The following is a 21725-nucleotide window of genomic DNA, read 5'->3' on the forward strand; positions in this document are numbered from 1 at the left end:
TCTTTTTTATATATTTCTAACGCCAAATTAGTGCCCCCCCTCTCTGTTTTAACCCTGTTTCTGTAGTGCAGTGCAGGGGAGAGCCTGGGAGCCTTCCCTCCAGCCTTTCTGTGAGGGAAAATGGCGCTGTGTGCTGAGGAGATAGGCCCCGCCCCTTTTTCGGCGGCCTCGTCTCCCGCTCTTAACGGATTCTGGCAGGGGTTAAATATCTCCATATAGCCTCCGGAGGCTATATGTGAGGTATTTTTAGCCAAAATAGGTATTCATTTGCCTCCCAGGGCGCCCCCCTCCCAGCGCCCTGCACCCTCAGTGACTGCCGTGTGAAGTGTGCTGAGAGGAAAATGGCGCACAGCTGCAGTGCTGTGCGCTACCTTTAGAAGACTGAGGAGTCTTCTGCCGCCGATTCTGGACCTCTTCTTACTTCAGCATCTGCAAGGGGGCCGGCGGCAAGGCTCCGGTGACCATCCAGGCTGTACCTGTGATCGTCCCTCTGGAGCTGATGTCCAGTAGCCAAGAAGCCAATCCATCCTGCACGCAGGTGAGTTCACTTCTTCTCCCCTAAGTCCCTCGTTGCAGTGATCCTGTTGCCAGCAGGACTCACTGTAAAATAAAAAACCTAAGCTAAACTTTTCTAAGCAGCTCTTTAGGAGAGCCACCTAGATTGCACCCTTCTCGGCCGGGCACAAAAATCTAACTGGCTTGGAGGAGGGTCATAGGGGGAGGAGCCAGTGCACACCACCTGATCGGAAAGCTTTACTTTTGTGCCCTGTCTCCTGCGGAGCCGCTATTCCCCATGGTCCTTTCAGGAACCCCAGCATCCACTAGGACGATAAAAAATAAATAAATACATTGGTACAATAGCTATAAGCACATTTGTGTACATAGCACCAATTTATTTGGAGAATTTTTTACATTTACTTATATAGTGCCAGTCTATTACACTGTACTTACAACTCAATACAAATTGAGCTATATATATTTAAATACATCGCTCTGCTCACTATTATATAATTTTATACATGTTAAATAACGGTGACCGTTTTCCTTTATACCATTGAACAGAGTGCTCAGAGTCATTTATTTTTTTCACCAAACGTATTTTCTTTCAAGAAAATGAATATTAATAAGTTCAGCTCCTTAGACAACGTGACCTTTTCTGTTGCAACCTTGTTATATTTACTGTAAAACGTTATATTTAAAGTACAATCTCAATGCTTTCAGCTGAAACCTGTTAAGATCAGATGTAATAGGATTGGGAGGTGAAGTGAGAAGAAACTGTATAGTTGACGCACTAGAAAGGATTAATTAATCAATCATAAAACATAACCTTTATTGAGTATACATTAAAATATACAATTTCATTGACCCAGACTACAGTGAAACATAAAAGTTAAAATCAAACAGACTAACATATATGTGAAACCTACAAGATAGGAAATAGTGAATAAAGAAATTCAAAAAGCGTGTCCTGCATGTGTTTTATATATATATATATATATATATATATATATATATATATATATATATATATATCTCTCCTATATAATAGCCCAGATCTGTGACTTTGTGACTCATTTGCTAACGCTGGGTGGAGTCACAGTCACAGATCTGGGATCTGGGTGGCTGGATGCAGGCCAGGAACAGTCCCCTCCGTCGGTCCGCCCATCCCCGCCCAGTCCCCTCCCGATCTCCGCCCACTCCCCTCTCTCCCCCCTCCCCGTACACTCCCTGCACCCTGGTGATACTGCAGCTGGTGACTGCTCAGCTGCCGCACAGTCCGGAGGAGAATGCCGTCGATGACCACTGACTGCCGTCCCCACCCCCCTCCTACCCACGGCACCCACAGCCTTCACAACATTCGCCACCCACCCGCGGCACACGGCCCGCACCCTCCCACCCGCGGCACCCACACCTGCAGCACTCACGCCCCCACCCATGGCACACACATCTGCAGCACCCCCGCCCCTCCCCCACCCTGTCCCGCACCCACGGTACACGCCCCTCTCCCATCCACACCACTCCCGCCTCCCCCACCCGTAGCACCCACAAACCGCACCGCCCCCCTCCTCTCACACCCGTGGCACCCCACCCCCGTACCCACCTCTCCCCCCCACCTCTCCCCCCCTACACCCCCGCACCTCCCCCACCCCATACCCATATCCACCTCTCCCCCCCCGCACCTTCCCCACCCACAGCATCCACCACATCTACCCCCCACTCGCGGCACACACCCCTCCCCCGCCCGCTGCACTCCCTCCCCCACCCATAGCACCCCCTCCCCCACCCGTAGCACCCCCGCACCTCCCCCATCCCACCCCCATACCCGCCTCTCCCCCCGCTACACCCCCGCACCCTCCACCCCACCTGCCCCTCCCACACCCGCTGCACCCACAGCATCCACCACATCCCCCCACCTGCGGCACATGCCCCTCCCCCACCCATAGCTAACACCACCCCTCCCCCACCTGCGGCACCCCAATACCCACCTCTCCCCCCATACACCACCGCTCCCTCCACCCTTCCTGCCCCGCCCCTCCCCCACCAGCGCCACCCACAGCATCCAACTCATTCGCCCCCCACCCGCAGTACTCCCGCCCCTCCCCCACCCATAGCACCCACACCCGCAGCACCCTCTCCCCTGCCCGCAGCGCATCCAGACCCCACTACACCCCCGCAGCTGCACCTCCCCCACCCCCATACCCACCTCTCCCACGCACCCTCCACCCTACCCGCACATCCCCCATCCACGGCACCCACAGCATCCACCACATCCGCCCCCCACCCGCGGCACACACCCCTCCCCCGCGTGCTGCACTCCTGCCCTCTCCCCCACCCGCAGCACCTTTGCACCCCCCCCCCATACCCACCTCTCCCCCCCCGCTACAGCCTCGCACCCTCTATCCCACCTGCGGCACCTACCACATCCATCCCCCACCCACAGCACACGACCCTCCCCCACCCATAGCACCCACAACCCGCGGCACCCCCTGCCCCTCCCCCACCCGCGGCACTCCCACCACTCCCCCACGCTACACCCCCGTACCATAAAACCCGCTCGCCCCTCCCCCCGCAGCACCCAGTCCCCCCCGCGACATCCGCCTCGCACCCCCTACCCCACCCGCAGCACCCCCCACCCCTCCCACACCCACGGCACTCCCGCCCCCACCCGCAGCACCCCCCGCCCCTCCTCCCCCCACATCCGTCCTCCACACATACCCCTCCCCCACCCGCGGCACTCCCGCCCCCTCCCCCACCCGTATCACCCACAACCCACAAACCCCCCCTCCCCGTCCCCACCACTCCCCCAGCTACACCCCCGCACCCTCCCCCAACCACCCCCCCCATACCCACCTCTCCCTCCCCCCGGCACCTCCCTGTTGTCATTGTGTATAAGTGGCACAGCTCCCTGTGGCCACTGTGTGTGTATACACGGCTCTGGTACCAGTGGCCATTGTGTGTATAAGTGACACTGCTACCTGTAGACATTGTGTGTATAAGCGCCACTGCTACCTGTGGCCATTGTGTGTATAAGTGGTGCTGCTACCTGTGGCCATTGTGTGTATAAGTGACACTGCTACCAGTGGCCATTGTGTGTATAAGCGGTGCTGCTATAAGTGGCCATTGTGTGTATAAGTGGTGCTGCTACCTGTGGCTATTGTGTGTATAAGTGGCTCAGCTACCTGTGGCCACTGTGTGTATAAGCGCCTCTGTTACCTATGGGAATTGTGTGTAGAAGTGGCACTGCTACCGGGGTCCATTGTGTGTATAAGCAACACTGCTACCTGTGGTCATTGTGTGTACAAACTGCTTTGCTACCTGTGGGCACGTTGTGTGTCAACGTCTCTGCTACCTGTGGGCACTGTGTGTATCAACGTCTCTGCTACCTGTGGGCACTGTGTGTATCAGTGGCTCTGCTACCTGTGGGCACTGTGTGTATAAGCGGCTCTGCTACCTGTGGGCACTGTGTGTATAAGCGGCTCTGCTATCTGTGGGTATTGTGTGTATAAGCTGCCCTGTGTCAAAGTCAGAAAAATGTCTCAATGCACGTTGCCATATTTGCACCGCACACTGGTCCGCGCTGCGCGTGCATGCGCTCTCCCGTGGATTCGCATACCCGCAATAACGTGCACTCGCAGGCGCAGTATGCGTATTTACGGTAGAGTTTATGTAGTCGTAGCGTGCGACTCATTCGTTACAAATGTTCACAATTAATGTAGTTTATAGATCATGGTCCCTTTGATAGATTCTGAAAGTTTGGTTAAAATACAATGTCCCAGAGCTGAGGAATCCCTCTTTATATCGTACGAAGGGTCTAACAGGAATCATACAGCAGTGTTTGGTACCCATCGGAAGAGTATTTAATTAGCAATATTCCGGTGTTGGTTTGGAGCGTATTAATCGCTCGTGCGAATAGTTATGGACATAAGAAGTTTATGTCCATTTCTATTAATTACACATACTCAGGTATGCGGCGGGAAACCCAGTTTCCCACCCACCTGAGCTGTTAGAAATCGTCACAGCCCACCTGTATGAATCACCCTATGACCTTTTGTTATGATGCAGGGCCGAATTCCTTCGGCCAATGGACAATGGGATTGTAGGACCAGGAGATTGCATTGTGTGTGGGGCATAAATAGGCAGACCGACCACATCCAGCTCTCACTCTCTCATCAACGGTTATCTGCTGATAGCCGGGAGCTGGATATCGAGGCGCAGGCGATCATACCCTTTGTGCGTAAGTTTCTCTCCGTAATCATTGTCTTTCTGTGAGCCAATTTCTCTCATCTCTCTCTCTCTCTCTCTCTCTCTCTCTCTCTGTTCTGTTCTCTCATATCTCCCCTAGACTAGGCTAGTATTGTATTGTATTAGATAGTATTGTATTATATTGCATTTAGGTCAGTGTAGTATTGTCTTTTTGTATTTATTGTTTAGTTCTGTGGTTAGGAAGTCTCTGTTATATTGTAGTGTATCATTTGTACTGTTATCCCCTTTTACAAGTATATTAGATATAATACAGTTAATAGGCCTTGGAACCTAAACCAGTATCTGTGTATTTTCTATAGTGCTAAGTGTTCACTTGAGCGTCGGTGACGCTCAAGCAGCTTTGTAGTTAGTCAGGTTACACAAGGTTGCACTTACACCCTGTACTCACATTAAGGTATTCAGTGTATTACATTGGTATAAGGTTTTATCATAAAGGTATAGTGTTGTGAGCGTCTGCATCGCTGGTGACCTCCTCGTGGTCTCGAGCGTAAGCTACGCCATAGCGAATCATTACCCTAGACATAACCAATAACGTGTCCTGTGATCACTGGGCCGTGAGCGAACGTGACGCTTGAGCGTCTCGCCTACGGCTGAGCGATCGTTACGCAACTAGCGTACCATTACGGTACTTCTTTAGTAAACAGCGTACAGTGTTCTTAGCTTCATAAAGGGTTGTTTATACGACAAAGGAATTTAGCATTGTCAATTGCGGGCTCGTCCTATCCTTCTCATATCTGCACTAGGTAGATCAGCAGACATTATCCCTCCAGCAAAGGGTGGGAGGTTGTCTCACAGTGCTGACGGGATAAGCGTCTGCTTCGCTTAGATAAAGAGTGCTGAAGGAACCCGGTAACCGGAAGTAAGAACAAAACGCTTGTGTCTTTTAAAACTTTTTTTTCTCTTCTGTCTTGCGTATACACGCACGCATACATATATCTGCATTTCTGTTTCATTTTTCGTATATCACTATTCCTGTTTGCCAATTTTATAGTTGATAGAAAGTGCTAAAAAGAGATTTGCTGTTATTTAATAGTAGAGGTGATAGTTAAAGTATAGAACAAACACACGGTTTGTCTGAGATACAAGGCAGTCAGTGTGGATTGCGGTAGATGATCAGGGATCATTTACATTGATAAAAATATATTGTGTTACGGTGGATCCTTTGCATTGCGTACACGTGTCGCTAACAAAGACTAGCGTACGCAATCCAAAAGGCAGACGCACGCAGCGTTCATTACGCAACGTAGCGTCCGGTTACGCCCACGTAGCTCAAGTTGTGATAAAGTGAAGTAACGCAAAGGCGATAATTAACGCACAGCGGTAGATAACGCGAAGCGGTAAATAACGCAAATCTATTTTTGGAAAATCTGAAATTTAGTTTAACAGATCCTGCTCCTAATTGGTAACACTTTTGGCCTAAAGACAATTTCTGCGCAGAAATAGATATAGAAACAAAAGTGTACATGTGTTGAGTGAGTGTGTTTTGTATACAAAAGTTTATATAACTTTAAGGTGGAACCAAAAGGAAAGCCGGGTACTCGTCAAGGGACATACGTGTAAGTGACATATACGGTGGCTAGGGAGGCATCTCTGGTTAAATAATATTTGAGCATTAGAGTATAGCGGACCATAAGGTAACAAGACCAGGAGGTCATAAGGTAACAAGACCAGGAGGTCATAAGGTAAAGGTAACAGACCAGGAGGTCATAAGGTAACAAAAAGGTCCGCTATAAAAGTCCAGTGGCACAACGCCTGGGGTGTTGGTGCAGAACCCATATAGGCCATACAAGCTCTGGCTGAAGGAATCGCAGCCGGAAACATAGATTCCATTGATCTTTCAGTACATGACAAGTAGTGCTCGTATACTGAACGATTGGACCGCACGTTATTGTGTGCAGTAGTTAGTAATCTGACCTAATACCATTAGAGTAAAGTGGTCACAAACGCTATCTGTACATTCTGACGTGATTTGTGTAATTTTTTATTTTTGGAAGGGAAGTTCGCTGGTCACTCAGGAACTATCTAACAACCCCAACTTTACTGGAAAGAGTAAGTGTCCTGCGGGTAACCCTCATATGTTCCAGTAAACTAAAGGTTCACAGGGGCCCTAGGTTGGGTCCAGCAGCTCTGGCTACAGTGATTGCAGCACAGGCCAACGTGGGCGAGAAGTAAGTGGGGTACTTGATAAACCACCACCGCCGGCCTGCCCAAGGACATCTTGGTTTGTTTGTAAGGGTTCGCTGAAAGCCTTGATATTCAAGGAGGAATAAGCAACGCCTGCAGATTATGGGGGCCATTTGTTCAGGTAGGGGGCGATCAACCCTGGTTCAGGTTGATTCTGTGAACCGACCAGTTGGGTCGGCACGATATGTAATGTGTGAAAAATATGGAATTCACACCGAATCTTTATGTGATGAATGGGAGAGAATGACTGTACAAGACAGGGACAAATTCCCAAGAATAGGTAGCTTTAGTCCAGAAGTGTTACAAAATTTAAGGAGGAGGATATGTCTCGTAAAATCAACAAAGAGACGAATTCAACATCATGATTGTTTACAGTTATGGCACCAGGAAGGTGAGATACAGAGAGGTTTGGCTCTGGCGGCAGGATCTGGGGCAGTCAGGAAGTTGATTGCCACAGCTCCTCCTCCACCATACATTGCAGGAGAGAAGTTGATTGCGGAGAGAAACGCACTGGGTTGTAAAACACAAACTCTTAGTAACCCTGTAAATGTTAATGATGTTAACCAAATCACTCATGCAAGTATTAACCCGTGCAAGATGTACCCTGTTTTGAACCTTCCTCAGGAGTGTGATCAAGAAGACGATTCAGCAACAATTTCAGCTCTCTCTCTTGCAGCCACCATAGCAGAGACCACAGTAGGCACAGCGACACCCACGAGATTAGTGAAAGCCCCTAGCGGAGGGATAGGTGAGGTCGTGTCAACGGGTAAGTACGGCACCATGCACTACACTGAAACAATTGTACCACAACAAGCTGTAGAATCTACACAGGAAGAGGCTGTTAGAATTGCTCCTGTAAGGGTAATAGCAGTTCCCAATGGAAAAACAGATGTGTCTGGAGCCACTCCCATAAGGAACATTGCCATGTACACTCCATTTTCCCGAATGGAATTAAGAACAATAGTGTCCGAATTTCCTGACCCCAGGAAGGATTTAGTTGCTAGCCAAAAATACATCAGGGATCTAGGTAACACTGTAGAACCCAACAACAAGGATTGGCAGATACTGCTAAGAGCTTGTTTACCTTCCAATGTTGATGCAACTCAGTTTTTAGCTGATTGTGCATTGGATAAAGATGTACCGCTTACAGACGTGTACAACAAGGATAATGTAAAGAGGATAAATTTACAGCTAAAGGAGTATTTCCCAGCCGTTGTTAAATGGAATAAAATATTTTCCATTAAGCAAAAGGAGTCCGAAACGGCAACAGAATATTTTCACCGGGCACTATTAGAAATGGCAAAGTACACTGGTATAGAAGACATTAAGACCAACCCAAACCATCGGGAAGTAGCAGTATCCGTACTGATGGATGGTTTAAAGGAAACATTAAAGACTAGGGTTCAGACCACGCAGCCATGTTGGCGAGGTCTGTCAGTGTCCGGCTTGAGAGAGGCTGCTATTGATCATGACAGAAACATCACTAGGCACAGGGAGTCGCAAAGTGATAAGTTGATGTCCGTAAGTATACAGGCGCTGACCACAAGGCAGCCTGCGTATGTACCACCGAATCCTGTGGGTAAGGCAAGTGTAATAACATGTTTTTCTTGTAACAGACCGGGACACTTTGCACGAGAATGTAGAACAAAGAATGTACAAAGATCTTTTAAACCCCCTAGACAACAACACAACACACGACATTGGGAGCAGGGTCCACAGAGGCGGAGTTTTGAGCCACATACAGGGGAAACAAAAAGATATCCCCCGAACAGAGATTGGCATGCCTCTGGTAGTTCCCAGCTAACTCCCTCACAAGTAGTTGCTGCCAGCGGGATTCTGGGAGGTCAGCATACCCAATAGGGGTGTGGCCATACCTGTAATCTGCAGCCAGTTAAGTTGATTGCTAGTCTTGGAAACGAACCAGAAATTGCAATCAATGTAGCTGGTAAAACTTTAAACTTTCTTGTAGACACAGGGGCGGCCAAGTCAGTGATAAATTCGACAGTGGGCATGAGAACCACTGGTAGGACAATTCCAGCCATGGGAGTAACAGGAGTAGTCCAGCACTACCCTGTTAGCAAACCAGCCGAGATTACAATAGGGCCTTTGCATACCAAGCATTCCTTTTTGCTGGCTGCATCGGCACCAACTAATCTCCTGGGGAGAGACTTACTATGTAAAATGGGTTGCGTCATTTATTGTACTCCTGAAGGTGTATTCTTGGACATTCCTGAGAATCACGCTCAAGAAGTACGAGACATGTTAGACTCCCCATCAAAATTAATGTCACATTCCATTATGACAAATAGGAATCCATCCCAAGTAGAAGAGATGATATCTCAGATACCAGAGTCACTTTGGACAAAAGATGGACAGGACACTGGATTAATGGCAAACGTAGCTCCAGTAGTTGTGCAAGTAAAAGATGGTAGGATAGCTCCAAAAATCCCACAGTATCCTCTGAAGCCAGAGGTGGAGTTAGGAGTTTTTCCCGTAATAGAGCGCTTGCTACAACAGGGCATTCTAGTAAGAACGTCCAGCACCGCAAATAGTCCCATCTTCCCTGTTAAAAAGAGTGGGGGGAGGGGTTACAGGCTAGTGCAGGATCTAAGGGGGATTAACAAAATAGTTGAGAGTCAGTTCCCCGTAGTGCCTAATCCAGCTGTCATCCTAATGCAAATTCCTCCCACTGCCAAATTTTTCACTGTTATTGACCTCTGCTCCGCTTTCTTTTCGGTACCTCTGCACCCTGACAGCCAATATTTGTTTGCATTTACATACAGAGGAGTCCAATACACGTGGACTCGGTTACCCCAAGGTTTCATAGATAGTCCAAGTATATTTTCTCAGGCTTTGCATGATTGTTTACAGTCTTTCCAACCAGACAGTGGATCAGTATTGATACAGTATGTGGACGATTTATTACTGTGTTCAGATTCACTGGAAGCATCTCTGAAGGATACGAAACAGCTCCTGTTTCATCTTTCAGACACAGGTCACAAGGTTTCCAAAGACAAGTTACAATTATGCCAAACTAAGGTAAAATATTTGGGACACTGTCTAACACAAGGACTGAGACACCTGACCGCTGATAGAATCCAAGCCATTAGAGACATGACACTGCCACAAACCCAGCAACAGATCAGGACGTTTTTAGGAATGTGTGGGTATTGCCGTAATTGGATCCCAGGGTTTTCCATATTGGCGCTACCTTTGCAGGAAATGGTCTCTTCAAACAAACCTGATCGGATTTCGCATACAGACGAATCTGAAACAGCATTTGAGAGACTCAAACAGTGCCTAACGCAGGCACCAGCACTAGGTATGCCAGACTATGGGAAACCCTTTGAACTATACGGAACAGAAAGTGCTGGGTGCGCAGCAGGTGTACTAACACAAAAACACGGTGATGCCAGCAGGCCAATTGCATACTACAGCGCCCAGCTAGATACGGTAGCGCGATCCCTCCCCACATGCTTGCGTAGCGTTGCGGCAATAGCATTGCTAGTGACAAAAAGCGAAGATGTCGTGCTAGGCCACAACCTCACAATCCATACACCGCATGCGGTATCTGCCTTATTGAATTCTGCCCAAACCAGACACGTCTCATCTGCAAGGTTTACAAGATGGGAATTGGCATTAATGGCCCCCGTAAACATCACCATAAGGAGATGCAGCGCATTAAATCCTGCAACATTTCTCCCAGGTGTGCCTGGTCAGACACAAAGGGTGGAAGGTGAGAGTGATGGGGAAGGAGGATTTAATGCAAAGGAAGATACACATGATTGTATGGAATATTTGACCCAAAATTTTACCGCAAGGCCTGACATCAGTGACAATCCACTGGAAGATGCAGAACTCACGTTCTACACGGATGGTAGTTGTCACAGACAGTCAGACTCGGGAGACCTGTGTACTGGATACGCAGTCGTAGATGACCAAGACACCATAGAAGCGGAACCGCTAGGCCCACCTCACTCAGCCCAGGTTGCTGAACTGGTCGCCCTAACCAGAGCATGTGAATTGGCTAAGGGTAAGTCAGCCAATATCTACACCGATTCCAGATACGCGTTCGGGGTAGTCCATGATTTCGGAGCCCTATGGCGGCTCAGAAATTTCATGACGGCAGCTGGTACACCGATAGCGCATGCAGCTCACATAAAAAGGCTTCTAACAGCAATACAGGAACCCGACAGAGTGGCTGTTATCAAATGTAAAGCACATACATATAGCCAAGACCCAGTATCCCTTGGTAACAGCCGAGCAGACGAAGCCGCAAAGCTTGCAGCTGCTACCCCCACACGGACAGACACCACACAGTTGATGGTATTTAATACCATCAACACACAGAAGTTGTGTGAGATGCAGAATCTGTGTTCCACACAGGAAAGAGCAGTCTGGAAGGCAAAGGGATATGGCCAGGAGTCCTCAGGGCTCTGGACGGATGGACATGGTAAACCAGTGGCCCCCAGGGCATACCTTCCATGTCTGGCTGAAGCAGCTCACGGGCTGACTCATCTAGGCAAGGAGGGGATGTGCAAATTGGTAAGAGCATACTGGTGCGCCCCAGGATTCTCCTCTCATGCGAGTAAAAGAGCAATGTCATGCCTTACCTGTCTGAGAAAGAATGTTGGAAAAGCAATACCTACAGAACCATCCCATATCCCACCTGCCGGCGGCCCTTTCCAGGTAATACAAATTGACTTCATTCAATTACCCCCATGTCGAAATTTGAAATATGTACTTGTCTGTATAGATGTTTTCTCGAATTGGGTCGAGGCTTTTCCAGCAGCTACAAATACCGCTATGTTTACAGCTAAGAAAATTGTGCAGGAATTTGTATGTAGATATGGTATCCCTAGAATCATTGAAAGTGATAGGGGTACCCATTTTACAGGTGATGTCTTTCAAGGAATGTGTAAATTGATGGGTATTGATAGCAAGCTGCACACTCCGTACCGTCCACAGGCGAGTGCGAAGGTCGAAAGAGTGAACAGCACTATTAAAAATAAATTGAGTAAAGTAATGGCAGAGACAGGATTAACGTGGCCAGAAGCTTTACCCATTGTTTTGTATAGCATCAGAACCACTCCCAGGTCCCCTCTTAATCTGTCTCCTTTTGAAATTCTGTTTGGTCGACAACCGCATGTCATGATTAACCCTCAGGATGATTTGAAATGTAACAATGAAGTAACTGTAAAATACTTAATTAACATGAGTAAACAGTTGAGGAGTCAAAATGATAATCTGAAGTTGGTGATTCCTGATTTACCAGATAGTAATTGTCATGACATTGAACCTGGGGATTATGTAATGATACGAAATTTTCTACGCTCAGGTTGTCTTATTGATAGATGGGAAGGACCATACCAGGTCTTATTGACTAGCACCACAGCATTGAAGGTTGCTGAGAGAGAGACTTGGGTCCATTCATCCCACTGCAAAAAGGTTGCTGATCCAGAGAAGTCCCGCGATAAGGAACAGACGGTAGAGGTTGTATCACTGGAGTGTCTGTTCCAGGAGGATTGAGGCGGCACCTGAGCCTTGAAGACCGAAAGCAGTTGTCGACTCCCTTCTCCCTTTTATTGTTTTTCTCCACTTCCCAGCCCCTCTCCCTTAAAATTTCTTTTTCCCCCTCCTCATTCTTCTCTATTTCCTCCTCAAAGATGGACTTGCCCCAAGAGACTGTGATCCGGATTTTGATGTTAACCATGATGTTGACCAGAGCAGTCTGTTCCGGCGAGAGTACCATAGAGGTCGAAAGAGGTTCTGGAATGGGTTCCGATTATGATGATGGAGGCGTAGTTTTCCAAGATCAACCAAACCAACAAGCAAAGGCGAGTATCAGAAAACGATCCGATAGAAGAAATTGTGATGGATTGTTAGCTGAAGAAAATTGTATCTGTAGGCTCTGTGATAATCTGGTTGAAGATGGATGCATAAAGAAATGCCAATCTAGTTTTAATATCCATATAGACCGGCATCCATTGAGTGACTATCACTCCTTAGTGGGTAACGTGTTAAACCAAACAGATTGTTGGGTATGCTCTCAAGTACCTCAGGGTCACAGCAAATCAGGGCTAGTACCATTTCCTTTAACGTTAGGGGAGGTACTTGAGCTAAGTGGTGGGAGACCGGTGGACCGGAGGTTTAACATCTCCAGCCCTCCTAGTTTGAAGCTCCACCAATACCATGTGGATAGGTCCCTCTTATGTTTTAACATCTCCAATCCTAGAAAACCGGGAAATTGGGAAGTGTCATGGAGCAACCTTACCATGACCTTTTCACACAGAGCAGATAGAATGCCTACAGATACAGAGCTCGTACGCCACATAGCCAGTAGAGGAAAATCTTTCCGGTATCGATATACCTTAGGAAATAGGATTACTAGAGTTGGAGAGGTATCACCAGGATACTGTGCACATATCGTACAAACCGATACGTGCATTAGGCAGATGGAAGAATTAGGGTCAGGAGATTTCACCTGGAAGGTTTGTAACATGGTCATGTCCTTCTCCGTCCCATATGTTCTCCCCGATGATGCATATTTCATATGCGGGAGAAAGGCGTACAAATGGCTTGCCCCAAACTCTGAAGGATTGTGTTATATTGGAAAAGTATTGCCTGAAGTGATGACTGTTACACATGACAAAATGAAGGACATACACCGTGGTGCCCAAGCTCCTTATACTCACACTCACTACGAGCACCGGGTTAAAAGACAACTGTCAGAAAGGTTAGAGCATCCGGCCTCTGATCTTATCCATGAATCCACCGGGATTCAGGTTCTGGTAGCGTTAGATTTCACTCGTACCGCTCGGGGAGTGATGAATTATAGATACATTTCCGCACTCGCCAATTTGTTAGATAATATCACTGAAATGTATGATGACACGTTTAGATACACTGGAAGAGAACTTCAAGCTTATAAAACAGAACTAGTTCAGCATAGGATGGTTCTTAATTATCTTACAGCAGTAACAGGCGGATATTGTGTTACATTGGCAACACAGTACGGCATAAAGTGTTGCACGTATATCACAAATAGCACCGAGGATCCGGTAGAGGTCATAGACCAAAAGATGGACGATATTCTCCAATTGAAGTGGGAATTTCGTCGAAAACACAATCTCACCCTTGCTGCTGTAGGTAATGAGCTGACTGGTTGGGTGTCATGGTTGAACCCGCGAAATTGGTTCTCCGGTTTGGGAGAGTGGGCTCAAGGAGTCATAATGGATGTTGGAAAGTTTCTACTATGTATCTTGGGTGTCGTTATATCGATTGGATTGATATTTAGATGCGGGCAGGCTTTAATGAGGTGCAAACAAAGTACAAAAGTGATGAGCTTGAGGAGTGAGGAAACCGTAATTAACTTGGATTTGATTTATGACCCAATGATAGAAACCAGGATGTGATGAAAATGCGATTATACGGTCCGTTTCTTTCACCTGTTTTTCTGCTTTTCTCCAAGATACAAAGACCCCCTTGGACGAGGAAGCTGACGAGACGAGATGTATACGGACAACGGATTGACCGAAGAAGAAGATTTGACAACTTTAAATATGGACACTTGATGAACTTTGCCATGGATCCCCAGTTTCCCTAGTATTTTTAAACTCACGCTAGCCCAACATTTTTGTAAATCTGATGGCACTGACAAAGCTTGTTGCTCATGCCTAAGGAGCAAAACAGCGCAAAGAAGACGACTCTCAACAGATACCGAACACAACTTCGACGACAGATGTACATTTCCCTGACATAGAATATCATTGCATTTTTCGTAAGTGTTCTTTATCTTCATCTCTACAACCCTCAGGTAACAACACACATAGACGATAGGGAATACAGGCACAGATATCAGCAACCACATACCTCCCCCATTCATGTATCATCAACTAAAATGTGCTCCCCATTTTGTTCAAAATCCGAAATGAGCTCGGTAAAGTTTGACAGCCCATCCACAGACCTGTACCACAGGATAAGAAGGAATTCAAATGTATACTTCGCAATACCTCGAAGCTTGATTTACAACACGTACGGCACGATGATACATGACCCCCCAAACATGGATTCATACACACATGCTTCTGCTATCTCACTAGGTCATACCCTCTTCACACCTTCTCCTCTCTCCTCCCCTACCCAACCATGGAAATCAATTAACCCCTGACTTACATTTTTCTCCTTAAATGTTTTGTGGCAGTTATTATTGACTGCCAAAGGGTGGACTGTCAAAGTCAGAAAAATGTCTCAATGCACGTTGCCATATTTGCACCGCACACTGGTCCGCGCTGCGCGTGCATGCGCTCTCCCGTGGATTCGCATACCCGCAATAACGTGCACTCGCAGGCGCGGTATGCGTATTTACGGTAGAGTTTATGTAGTCGTAGCGTGCGACTCATTCGTTACAAATGTTCACAATTAATGTAGTTTATAGATCATGGTCCCTTTGATAGATTCTGAAAGTTTGGTTAAAATACAATGTCCCAGAGCTGAGGAATCCCTCTTTATATCGTACGAAGGGTCTAACAGGAATCATACAGCAGTGTTTGGTACCCATCGGAAGAGTATTTAATTAGCAATATTCCGGTGTTGGTTTGGAGCGTATTAATCGCTCGTGCGAATAGTTATGGACATAAGAAGTTTATGTCCATTTCTATTAATTACACATACTCAGGTATGCGGCGGGAAACCCAGTTTCCCACCCACCTGAGCTGTTGGAAATCGTCACAGCCCACCTGTATGAATCACCCTATGACCTTTTGTTATGATGCAGGGCCGAATTCCTTCGGCCAATGGACAATGGGATTGTAGGACCAGGAGATTGCATTGTGTGTGGGGCATAAATAGGCAGACCGACCACATCCAGCTCTCACTCTCTCATCAACGGTTATCTGCTGATAGCCGGGAGCTGGATATCGAGGCGCAGGCGATCATACCCTTTGTGCGTAAGTTTCTCTCCGTAATCATTGTCTTTCTGTGAGCCAATTTCTCTCATCTCTCTCTCTCTCTCTCTCTCTCTCTCTCTCTGTTCTGTTCTCTCATATCTCCCCTAGACTAGGCTAGTATTGTATTGTATTAGATAGTATTGTATTATATTGCATTTAGGTCAGTGTAGTATTGTCTTTTTGTATTTATTGTTTAGTTCTGTGGTTAGGAAGTCTCTGTTATATTGTAGTGTATCATTTGTACTGTTATCCCCTTTTACAAGTATATTAGATATAATACAGTTAATAGGCCTTGGAACCTAAACCAGTATCTGTGTATTTTCTATAGTGCTAAGTGTTCACTTGAGCGTCGGTGACGCTCAAGCAGCTTTGTAGTTAGTCAGGTTACACAAGGTTGCACTTACACCCTGTACTCACATTAAGGTATTCAGTGTATTACATTGGTATAAGGTTTTATCATAAAGGTATAGTGTTGTGAGCGTCTGCATCGCTGGTGACCTCCTCGTGGTCTCGAGCGTAAGCTACGCCATAGCGAATCATTACCCTAGACATAACCAATAACGTGTCCTGTGATCACTGGGCCGTGAGCGAACGTGACGCTTGAGCGTCTCGCCTACGGCTGAGCGATCGTTACGCAACTAGCGTACCATTACGGTACTTCTGTAGTAAACAGCGTACAGTGTTCTTAGCTTCATAAAGGGTTGTTTATACGACAAAGGAATTTAGCATTGTCACCTGCTACCTCTGGCCACTGTGTGGATACGTGGCTCTGATACCTGTGTCCACTGTGTGTATAAGCTGCGCTGCTACCTGTGGGCACTGTGTGTATAAGAGGCTCTGCTACCTGTGGGTATTGTGTGTATAAGCGGCTCTGCTACCTGTGGGTATTGTGTGTATAAGCTGCCCTGCTACCTCTGGCCACTATGTGGATACGTGGCTCCGTTACCTGTGGCCATTGTGTGTATAAGCAGCTCAGCTACCTGTGTCCATTGTGTGTTTACGTGGCTCTGATACCTGTGGCCACTGTGTGTATAAGCTGCGCTGCATACACTAGCAGTATATATTACTCTATGTTATTCATTGTGCCCTGCGGCTACTCTTTACGCCCTCACAAAGTGCTACGCCCCCTTGACAATCGCACGCCCTTCCCCCTTGCAATATTTACCCAATAGCATAAACCTTTTTGCAGGTAATACTCCATACAATAACAATTATAGCACAGCTGAAGCCCGTGCAGGGGTTAACGGGTCGTAGCCTCTTGCAACGGTATTTTCTGTCTAACACCTTCCCTCTCTTTATCCTCTCCCTACCACCCTGACTCTCCCTATCCTTTACCCATCGCACCGCGTTTCTGTACATTCCCTTTCTCCCCCCCCCCCCCCCCCCCCTACGCCTCTCTATCTTTTCTCAACTGGACACCATTTCTGTATGCTCTCTATACTGCCCTGTGTTTCTGATTCTGTTATCTACCGGCCTGCGTATGTCCTAAGTTGTGCAGGGGTTAACGGGGCGTAGCCACAAACGACGGTGTGAAGAGCGCTCGTAGGGCGCGATGAATCACCTAGTATATATATATATATATATATATATATATATAATGCAGTGGAATAAAGGCGGCACTCAAGCAGACTTCTTAGGCAGTATGAAAAAGGTCAGCTTTAATGAACCGACATGTTTCGGGGCTATACCCCTTCCTCAGGGCTTTAACAACCCTAGCTGAACCACAAGTGATACATATATACATGACCAATGACAAACAATCAAAAAGCCCTAATGTGACTCACCTGCTCGGTGGCGCCATCCTGTCCGTCCGGACGCTCAGCAGCGCTCCCTCGTCGCCCATCCGTGACGTCATCAAGCTGAGCCTGGAGTCTGTCTCCTTAGCAACTCACAGGCCTCGCTCGTTCGTCGATACAGGCTGTACTGCGGGTCTCACGCTGCCGGCCCGTGACGTCATCCGGAGCCGCGTCGCAGGGCAGTAGCTAAGCAACCTGTGAAACAAAAGCTGAAAAAAGAAACAAACATGAAACATCAAAACGAATGACTGTTACATCTCATTGCACAGGATAGACAGATCCAAGCCTATGGGGCTAATAATGTAATGTACATAGATGAATCCTTAAGGCAGAGTAAGAAATCAACAATATTTGATCCATTATAGACATGATTCTATTTAGATAATGGCTGTTACAGTAAATATTGATAGTTAGCACTCTCCCGACTAGTAATTCTAGAGAGTCAGTACTATCTCATATATCTCTATTCACTCCACAGAGATATACCCTGAGGAATTCTCCCAGATATGGGGACTGTGAGTGTCAGTAGATATAGTTATATAAATTAAATATAATAGAGAGTTGGTTAGATAGTTTATAACACCAATTATCGCCGATATACTTATATATGATATACTTAGAAATCAAGGTCAGCTGAGGAATGGGTATCAAAGTCTCTGAGATAATCTTAACATAAGAATATATTATCCCACACTCAATTTCTGTATTATTGCACACATAGTTATCTGGGCATGTATATGGGGGAAAATTCTTTACTCAAGGGAAGGCGCTCGTGTTGCTCCCTGACGAAGCTGCCTGTTAGTGCAGTGAAACATGCGTGTAGGGCACAGCGTGCCTGCGTGTGTCTAATACATGATGTTATAAAAAAACAAATGTTTTAATATTGATATCACTATGGCTGTTAGACTTAATTACTAGAGAGATTATACTAGGCTGTCCAGAAATAGATATTAATGCAGGAGGATAACATACTTAATATCAGAATCTGCAACAAAGTGTCTCAGATAACAATTTGTAACAAACGTTTGTAACACTACATGCTGAAGCAGCTGATGTCTTAAGTACTATACGCTGATAGCAGGTGATATTTACTGATATGGAAAACTTCATTGAACAGCAGTAAAGTGGATCTTTATACATGCTAATAGACTACCTGTATCAGTATATGCTGGTGACTTTAATTATATCACTTTGAAGTTATTCATTTCAACTGCTTTAGACACCAGCTGGAACAATTGTGTTATACTATCTTTACACTAGGTTGTTACAATGAGACATTTTTAGGAACTGATGGGACAGTGATAGTAATAACATTAATATACCATATTGTAACAAACAATTTGGTAACATTTAAAAAACAGATGATAGTTGTATGACTGAACACTGAAATAGTGTAATACAAGTATACTATATTGTAGCCAATACCACATGGCAACACTTAGAACCAAATGGCAGCTGCATGAATTAATGGAATATTGAAACAGCTATTACTGGGATAATATATAAATTGTGGAGGCTATAAATTCTATCAGTCTCCAGGGAGTATCTAATGTATATCTTAAACCATGATACATAATATTTGAGTGGATAGAAAGTACCACTCTTTACAGGCACTACCCTACACTGTATGTTTAATCACATAGTGAAAATGACATAACATAAAGGGACACAATATATGGGGTTGATGTACACTATGTTTAGGAGTGCTACCTCCTTGAATAATAGTCTTATATCTCTGAATAAAATAAACAGAGAATGAACTCAAGTTACTGTGATATATTGTAGTTCATAGAGATTATAATTTGGGATTGCCATATTCCCTTAACCACTTAACTAACGATTTATTTAGCTGAAAACCACTCTGAAATTGTTGGGTTTTTTTTATTAGTGAATTAGGTGAAGAACATCAATTTAACCCTATCCCAAATTATTTTTGTTAAAAAAAGGGGAAAAAAATATTTTTTATAAATTCTTTAAAACATCGAAACATTGATCAGGAACATTGTAACCATCGGAACATCAGGAACATCGTGGCTTTCATTTTGAATGCTGGGACAGTCTGCAGGTATCCAGGGTGGGCCTGGGGGTGGCTTGGGAGGGTTCATTTACACTCCCCAGCAGCTGCCATTGTCTGCAGCCGCTGGAGGGGGGGATCCTGCCGTGCTGACCGATCAGCAGTGATCGGCAGCACGGCAGACACAGGGGGAGAGAGCAGGGAGGCAGAGGGACCTTCTGGTCCCTCTGACAGCAGCAGCGGAGGGAAGCTTATCTTCCCTGCCGCTGCTAACACTCTCTATCTGACTGGTCGCATCCTGTGCGACCAGGTCAGATAGAGCACTTGCAGGCATGGTCGCATCTGATGTGACCATGCCAGGCAAGTGGTTAAGAGACCCACACAGGTATGGGGATTGCTATATCCCTAAAGTAAATCTAAATTCAAATATTTAGAACCTATTTGGGTTGGGAAAATGCCTGGATTACTGGAGATTAAAATTTGGGATTGCCATATCCCTTAAAAGATCCATACGAAGTGGGGACCATCATATCCCTTGAGTAAATAATTTTCCCCCATATACATGCCCAGATAACTATGTGTGCAATGATACAGAAATTGAGTGTGGGATAATATATTCTTATGTTAAGATTATCTCAGAGACTTTGATACCCATTCTTCAGCTGACCTTGATTTCTAAGTATATCATATATAAGTATATCGGCGATAATTGGTATTATAAACTATCTAACCAACTCTCTATTATATTTAATTTATATAACTATATCTACTGACACTCACAGTCCCCATATCTGGGAGAATTCCTCAGGGGATATTTCTGTGGAGTGAATAGTGATATATGAGATAGTACTGACTCTCTAGAATTACTAATCGGGAGAGTGCAAACTATCAATATTTACTGTAACAGCCATTATCTAAATAGAATCATGTCTATAATGGATCAAATATTGTTGATTTCTTACGAGTGATATATATATATATAAAACACACGCAGGACGCACTTTTTAAATTTCTTTATTCACTATTTCCTATCTTGTAGGTTTCACATATATGTTAGTCTGTTTGATTTTAACTCTTATGTTTCACTGTAGTCTGGGTCAATGAAATTATATATTTTAATGTATACTCAATAAAGGTTATGTTTTATGATTAATTAATCCTTTCTAGTGCGTCAACTATACAGTTTCTTCTCACTTCTCCTCCCAATCCTATTGTGTATATACTGTAATTGAAAGCACCCCCACATTTTACTGAGCATTGTTTAAGATAGGGGAAAAGGGGTTCCGTATAGTGATTGTATGGTGATGATTCACATACCCTCACACTATCAGAAAAATATATAGTGAGTGTGCAGATACCCAACCCTTGTGTAAGATCAGATGTACCAATGATTTCATGGAACTGCTCCTTAATGGTATATTTTTCCATGAACACACTTTTTTCCCCCATTGACTTATGTTTATAATTAGTTTTCAGGAAGCTTTTCAGCATATCAGGCAAATGAGGAGAAGGGAATTTAAGCCTAAAAAAAATATAGATTTCATTTTAACCTTCATGTTACAACTTTAAATACACTTCAGACAGCACAGACAGCAAGGGTCATATACAATGCACAAAAACATTTCAGGTCCATGGTGCTGTTAGATTTGCACTAGTTATACACCAAGCACTTCCCAAGCTGAATGCCCGCTTTGCAATCTTACATCACTTACATTAGCAGGTTTAATGATCCTCTGGAAACAGGCTTGGACTGGCCCACAGGGGCACAGGGGAAACCACCGGTGGGCCCCACTGCCTGGGAGCCCACCTCCTGCTCTAAGGATCAGGTTCCAGACTGTGCACTTGAATTATACATCATACATATGTTACCTTATACTGGACTATGGTGTATTTTCTACAGTGCATTGCTGTTATTAATCTGTTATTAATCTGGTACATTATCATGCATGCAGCAGCTGAATTTACGGTATATATTTATGAAGGGGCCCAAATGTTGCACTCTCTAATGGTTAGTCAAAC

The 21725-nt window shown here is 45.6% G+C and overlaps 1 long non-coding RNA gene across 2 annotated transcripts in view; it reads right to left on the reverse strand.

The window, feature by feature from the left end:
• LOC134911729 (uncharacterized) overlaps positions 1-17762 on the reverse strand; it is a 175010-nt gene extending 157248 nt beyond the window's left edge. The window contains exon 1 of one of the 2 annotated variants that reach the window (XR_010176800.1): positions 17681-17762. This is a non-coding gene — a long non-coding RNA (uncharacterized LOC134911729). The remainder of the gene's footprint in view (positions 1-17680) is intronic. The other variant, XR_010176801.1, reaches the window with a different exon arrangement.
• Between the last annotated feature and the right edge of the window lie 3963 nt (positions 17763-21725).

Source organism: Pseudophryne corroboree, chromosome 4 (assembly GCF_028390025.1).
Source record: "Pseudophryne corroboree isolate aPseCor3 chromosome 4, aPseCor3.hap2, whole genome shotgun sequence".
NCBI lineage: Eukaryota > Metazoa > Chordata > Amphibia > Anura > Myobatrachidae > Pseudophryne > Pseudophryne corroboree.